Genomic DNA, 7,515 nt, shown 5'->3' with positions numbered 1-7,515 from the left:
CGTCGTGTTTTCGTCTATGCTTTGGTGTCGTTACTTTTCCTTTGTAAAGTGGGGAAAAAACTTTTTTACAGCGGACCCCCATCGGAGGTCCGGTTCGAACGGGGGACCACGCTAACGACCCGTCGTCGGGGGATCAGTTTTGTGACCCGGGGGCGAGGGGGCCCCCGGTTTTGGAGGCAAAATCGGAGCGTACAAGGGCAGGTGCCCATGCGAGTGTTGTTTTCGACCTTAAACCCATTTGGTGTGAGATGCCATGGATTCTCTCCCGACCTCTCCGCCAAAAAGGATCTCGCATCCCCTGGAGATATCCTCGTTCTGCGGATCCCTTTTGTCCTCCTGTACTGGCTCCGGGATGGGAGGGGGGCCGCGCCGTCAGGAAGTGCCCGAGTCAGTTTTGTAATATCGTCGGGATCGTCAGAGATGCCTGTAATGGAAAATTAAAAAAGCCCAAATTTTGTGTGGGGAGAGGGTCTTTTCCTCAAGGTGGAGGGGGTTTCACCTATCCCCTCCTAAGGTATTTGCGTTTTGACGGTCCCCCCCAAAACCCGCCAAAGTGCAGAGCGCTGGTGGTTTAAATGCCATCGTATCAGTTCAGCGCTCGCGTGCGTTTCCCACGACCCCTGGATCGGGCGACAAAGAGCTCCCTAAAGTGCGGCCCACCCCGAAAAGGTCGTTCCCAGTCGCTTATATGTCCGTACAAACCTCGACGTGAACAAACGCTAAAGCGGCGAAAAAAGCCTCGAAGATAATAAGACAATTTTGAGGTGGAGGGTTTGGGACCAAAGCGATAAATTTTCATATACCCCTTATAGGCGCGGTGCCCCTGCCCTTGTTTTCGGAGGGGGGGGGGGTCCTGCATAGCCACTCCATGCGCAAAAAGGCCGAGTCGGTGACCCATCGCGGGGTAATTACCCATGGTGGTGAGCGCGTTGCTCCCCTCTTGTGCAGGTGACGCAACGATGTAGTTGTGTTTAAAAATTCGTCCCTGGAATCCAGAACGCAGTCAACAGCCCCAGGTAATTGACCCGCCACAGCGCCCACGTAGGGGTTTTCCCCCAGCAACAGTCGCCACGACGAGGTTGGGAATGATCATCGGGGCCTCTCATCCTGTGTCACAGGCTTTCTTAGCCACCTCCCACTCTCAAAACCCCAGGGCTCGAGGAACGGATTCATTTTGGCAATTGCTGTTTGGTTTTAATACCTTTTGTGCACATCCCGGGTTGTCGGCCCAGCTACGTGTCTCCATTGTGATTGGGGACTGCGTCGGAGTGAGCGACCATTGGCGACGAAAGTCTTCCACCCGTGGGAGTGACCGCGAATCCCCTGGAGGGGCACTGTTTTAATCCGACCACAAGTACGTGTTGATTTCCAGGGGGCGTTTTTGTTTATATGTCCATCAAATTGGGGATAGCGTGGCGGCGCACAAAATCCAGTTCGGGCAAGGGGCACTTGTTTGCGGGGGGTACCTTGCTTTTGGCCATCAATAACCTTTTTGCGTTTCGTTCCTTTCATGATTCGGATTTTTACTGCGCGGCATTCTTCGTTTAGAGCGTGGGGAACCAAAGAAGCGCAGCGAGCTCTTATCTCTCCCGCCGACCACGTTTTATTTTACCGATCTAGAAGATGAGTTCTTCTGAAAGTTGCCCCTTCGAGGTCGGAGGCGGCAGCGGGGTGTCCCCAAACCTTGCAGCCACGTGGTTGAATGAGAATTTTTTTTCTCAATCACGACTGGGGCGAGCCACCCCATTGGGTCGAAGAGCCGGGGGTTTTGGGTTAAAAAACCCTTCTTTCGTGTGGGTTTTAAAGGCAGCGTGGGTGGAAACACGAAGGAGAACTGGTCTTGTTTCGGGGGCCAGCGGGGTCCCCAGCGTGGGGGGTCTCCCCCCCTTCCCCCAGGCTGGCGGCAATTGTGCAAACAGACCTTGAGACTCCAGTCAGGATCCTTTGTCGTGGCCCGCCCACTTCTTCAAAGGAAAACCGCCCCCCAAGCAGAGGTTCGAATTTCCGTCTGGATGCACGCATCGTCACGTATTTGAGCCGGGACCACATTGTCGACATAAAACCCTCGACGCAGAGCCCCGGGGGCCCCGAGGAACTGCTCTCCTTCGTTGTTGCGAGTTGACGGAGTGTCCCTATGGCAAGAAAAAGGAGCACACGCCCGACCCTAGGTGACCGTTCTCAGCTGGGACTCTCCACTTCATATCATTAATGACGCCACAGGATCTTTTGGGAAACTGCAGTCATCCCATCCGAGTACTGCCGATACTTTTTTTTATATCAGCAAGAAACTATTGTTGACGCCACGGGGGTAGTCGTCAGAAGACTGGCAGAAGATTTTCCATCTGGGTGTCGTTTAAAAAATCCCCCGTTCGTGTTCGTGCGACCCATTTGAACACCCACCCTCGCTTCGTCGTGGCCCCCCTGGCTCCCTTTAGTACTCCATGATTGGGAAATACGTTGACTGATTGCTGTTGTGGGCATGTCACCGCGTCATAGTTTCAGGGGCTTCGTTCTTCAGAAATTGCGATAGTTGCCGAAGAGGGTCCTGGCCCCCCCATCGCCCTCCATTGTTGTGAGAGGGCCCCTCAGCTGGTTTGCGGGTTTTGCTTTTAGTGATTTGGGGGGAAACGGGAGCTTCACCACGTATCTCCTGAAGAGGTGCGGTTGCTGTGCGCGAAGAATTTTGCTATGCTCCTTTGGCGGAGAGTGCGTGACTGCGTTGGGCCCCGTTCCTGTTCCCAAAAATTGCACCCGTCGATAGCTGTGATCAGCATGCTGGGAAAGTGCGAGGGGCTCTTTTGGGATGCAACGTCGGGGCCCCCCAGAGAATTCCATCCTAGCGATTCTTCTGCGCATTTGGGATCTGAGGCCCCCTTGCTAGACCCTCTTCAGAATTAAAGGGGACCCTCCGCTCCCAGACTCGGCTGGTCGTTTTCGCGAAATTTGGATCCGCCATTGGGGTCCCCGAATATGCGGCCAAACTCTGGTGTTGGACTGGACCTTGGGGAAGTGATAGGGGTGGGATATGAACGCTATCCGGAACCGGCGTCGTGATGTCCGGTGAGGGCACGTGACCTTGCCAGCGTTTATCCTGGGCGTGCGCCTCCGATCCCAAAAATGGGGCCCTGCGGTGCGTGATCGAGGCAGGTTCAGTCGTTTTCACCATGCTTCAAAAAAGTGACACCTTGTCCTGACGATCATGCTCGGAGTGTGCGGGCTCCATGGGATCGCTACTTCACCCCCAGCATGGCGAGGGTACAGCCTTCTGTTTTCTTTGTGCAGTGCGGCGGTGAGGGGCTTCTGGGGAGGCGGTGCCGTGTTTTTGCGTCGTGCAGTGAAGGTGATAACGTGCCTTGCATGTGACGTTCTTCTTGACGACATTTTTTAAGATAATGATTTCCGAGGGGTTGAAAAAGTCTGTGCTCTCAAAAAAAGGGCCTTTTTGCTGCACGGATTTTTGTTTGAATTCGCGAACGTCATGATGGTGCTCTCAGGCACGTCGTTTTGGAAGGCAGTTCCCTCTGCAACATGGTCTTTTGCCTTTTGAAGACTCCCGAAGTTTTTTTGGATCTTTGGGTGCACGGCTTAAGTGAAAAACCCTCGCGTCATGACTCAAAAAATGTTTCGTGCGGTGGGACTTGTTGGATCGGGAAAGGGGAATTTTTCCCCTTCCATTCGAGGGGGGTTTCGTCGAAATTTTTCGACGTAAATGTTTTGGGTCCATTCCGTGAGATTCAATGGAGACCCAAATCTCCGTCGTTGGGCGACTGTGAGGGAGCGTTGTGGGGTGCGATGCGTTCGTCGCGGTTCCCTTTTCTTCTCGGCACGGCAGTGAAAAGCGGCGAATTCTCGGGTGAGTTCTTCCCCCGTTTTTTATTTTTTACATATCGTCCTGCACGTTCGTAGTTGTCTCCCGTCACCGGGAATGAACTTATCAATTTTTCAGCCGTCCCTTCAAAATCACCCAAGAAATGGAGGGGTTCGATGTTGAGATGGGTGGGGTTTTTTCACCGACACAGACAGGAAGAATCTCGGAAGGGGGGCCATCGAATAAGCTCCCGAAAAAATGCGGGGTCCTGACTCAGGTAATGGGTTCAGGGCGGGTTCGTTTTTGCTTATTTTTCCGAGGCTGACCGAAGCTTTTGTTAGCCGTCCCCCGGGCTCCTTTTCTGTACTACGTATTTTCCAAATCCCTGGAGTCCCGAATTAAAATATCACTTTCTCTAAACTTATCTTTAAGGCAATGCCACTGATCGTGCTGGATGACAATTTCCAGCTTTATCAAAAAAGTCTGATGCGGTATGACGGCACTGGTTATGTTGGAGCGCCCCTTTTCTTCAGGGGTTTGACCAGCTAGATTGAACTTGATTTTACCGACTATTTAAAATATGCGGCATCCATATTACACTTATGTTTTCTTTTTCAGACACTTCACTCTCGTCTTCAAGACCGTTCACACTCGTCCGGCGCGACACCTGATATCCGGGTCGAAGGGGCCAAAAAAATTTTTTGCGCGAACGCGTGAAGGAGAGCGGTATTTGAAGGCCGAAAGAAAAAATCACTCTTTAAAAATTAACCAGAGTTTACTTTTAAATTTTAAAAAGAAAAGTATTTTTCAAAAATTCCAATGATAAGCCGAATCGATTTCCCAAATGAGTGTGCGGTAATAAATTTCGGTAATTTTTTAACGGTTTAATCGGTTGTACTATGAGACTCGAGAGACAGCCGCGCAAATTTTGGTGGGCGCTTTTTTTTATGGGGCGGTTATGAAGCCCACTAATTTTTACTTCACCAATTAATTTCGGTTATTTAAAATGTTCAAAGGTGACGCGAGGGCGCCTGTCTTTATTGGCGGCCCCGTAATTTCCGCGAAACAACACGCACCTGACATGCCGAATGCTCGATAGCGAGATTGATTGGCTTTCGGAAGCCACGTGAATCGAAGGGGCGCATGTCATTACATCGATAAATATGCGTGATCGTTGCTTTCGGTTAAGCAATGTGTTGTTATTGACAGCTTGTTAAAATAATCCGATTTATCGCCTACTTGTTTATATCGGCGAGCCTTTTTTCCGCGGTTTTTCGCATTTCATCAGAAGAAAATATCGATTTTTAGACAGAAAAATAAAAAACTGAAATAATTATAAAATTTTCTTCTAAATTTTCGAACATTATATAATGAATATTATAGATATTATTAAATGAAAAAATTGTCATTTGATTAATGTGGTTTTTTGACAGGTAAACCTCAAGATCGATTAATCCTGAATTACATGCAAAAATTGTCAACGAAGATAGATTGGCTGCACATTAAATTTCTCAAATTTTGAACGAATTGTTTCCAATAATGACGCTTTTGATCAGCCTGAAGGATTTCCCTCCTTGCCATTGGAAACTGAGGGAATCTTTTGAAAACTTTGATGAACACTTAAAAAATAAAGTATATATGGTCAAATGGGAGTATTTTAACTAAGGCACTATAAAAGAAGGTATTCTCACGTCCGCCATTTTCTTTCCAACTAGGAGGAAATTAACCAATCACAAAATTACTTTTCTCTAAATTTCCCAATTGTGATTAGTTAATTTCTTCCTAGTTGGAAAGAAAATGGCGGACGTGAGAATACCTTCTTTTATAGTGCCTATTTTAACCACTGTTATGTCAATATTTATATCTTTATTAAATATTAAGAATAGCTTTGAAGGTGGGGGGGGGGGGTATAAACATTGAGAAAAATATTTATTCGTAAGTGTCCTGAATAGTCATTTGGGAAGAGCAGTCGCCCGGCAAGCGGAAGGTCTCGGGTTCGATTCCCGATTCAGCCGACTTTCGGACCAAATTTTTCCGCCTATTTTTTTACAGGGGATTTTAAGAGAAGGAACAAGGGGAATTTTTGAGATCCCAACCATAGGATTCAAATTTCTTATTTTCCCAAATTTTTTCTTTCTTTCTTAATTGTCGCAATAACATCGCGTTTGGCTCTATTGGTCGAGAGGAATGAAGTAGAGATTGTGGTTTTAAAATTAAAAGAGTTGACTTAAAATATTCTTATTATATATATATTAATTGAATTATAATGTGTGTGTGTTTAATATATAATTTACTAATCCCAGAAAAAATCTCGAATTAATTCTAAGCAAAAGCAAACCATTTCATTTGCATTGGAATTAATTCAAAGATTGTTCATCAATTTTATATCTTTTTTCTTTTTTAATTTACAAAATAATATATTATTATAGCAATTCTAATAGAATTTAAATAGGATTAATATAGTTTGGGCGCGTTTTTGTTCTTTAATTATGTTGTCGCCACTATCGCGGATCGGGAGAAGATATTTTATCCGGAATATTAATTTGGGGTGCAAAGTATACTGTATTTTACTGCATGTATTCGTGTCACAAAAAGGACTGATACAAACTTTTACTCCCCCACCGAGAAACAAACGTGTTACGCGAATTCCTATCTGCTCTCGAGGCCGCGCATTGTCTTGCTTCCTCGATCATTCCTCGACCTTATTTTTATTTTTAGGTGATTAGACCTATTTTATTTTAAAGTCTTCTCGCTTTTTATTATGTTTGGAAATCGAAATTACCTTTGTTATGTTAGTCGCTCTTTTATTTATTTATTGTTTTGTGTCACCGGTGCGCGATACTCCTTAACACACGTCGTTTGTAATTTTTATTTTTATTTTGTATATATTTATATGCTTGTGGCATTTATGCCCCCAATAGAAACAAATAGCATTTAAAAAAACCCATTAAATTTATTATAAAATAATCAAAAATATTCTTTGATTAATCGTAATTATGACATCTTAATTTTTAATTAATATTAATTGTGCAATAATTTTATATAAAGAAATTGCAATTTATAAGTTTAATAAACAACTAAAATCTAAAAAAATAAAAATAATTTACAATACATTGCTTGAATATTATAAAAATTAAGTAATGTATTTAAAATTGTGTAATAAACATGGAGAGTACAAATTTTAAATTTTTTTATTTTCAAATTTATATATTACAAAGTACATATTGGCTATAAATCGATCGAACTATAGAAAATGTTTGTTTTTAATTTTTTATACGTTCCATATAACTTTACATAAATATTAGAATTTTAACATAAATTATTATGAGTATAAAATATATAGAAAAATCCCAGATAGCAAAATGTTAGCCAATAATCATGACTTTACAGAGATTCCTATCCTAAGATTAATTGGTGTGTCTGCAATTGATGACATTATGCTAGCATAAGTATTGGGAGTAAGTAAAATCTGACGCAGATTAGCAGCAAAAACCAAGAAATCTGCACAATATTTGTTTAATGGCAGATTGGCAGTAAAAAACCTAGTCTGTCAAACACAATCGATAGCAGATTGGCGGCCCGAAATTGAGCAGGAATATTAATCTACAATTTTTTGTCATTTAAAAATATGATAAAATTTAATATTTTTTAATGAATATGGGCATAAGATGCAGTATCCATTAAATTTTATTATTTTTTAAATATGA

Source organism: Nylanderia fulva, unplaced genomic scaffold (assembly GCF_048542155.1).
Source record: "Nylanderia fulva isolate GAGA-0341 unplaced genomic scaffold, ASM4854215v1 Scaffold527, whole genome shotgun sequence".
Classification (NCBI taxonomy): Eukaryota; Metazoa; Arthropoda; class Insecta; order Hymenoptera; family Formicidae; genus Nylanderia; species Nylanderia fulva.
Note: the sequence above shows the minus strand (reverse complement) of the source record.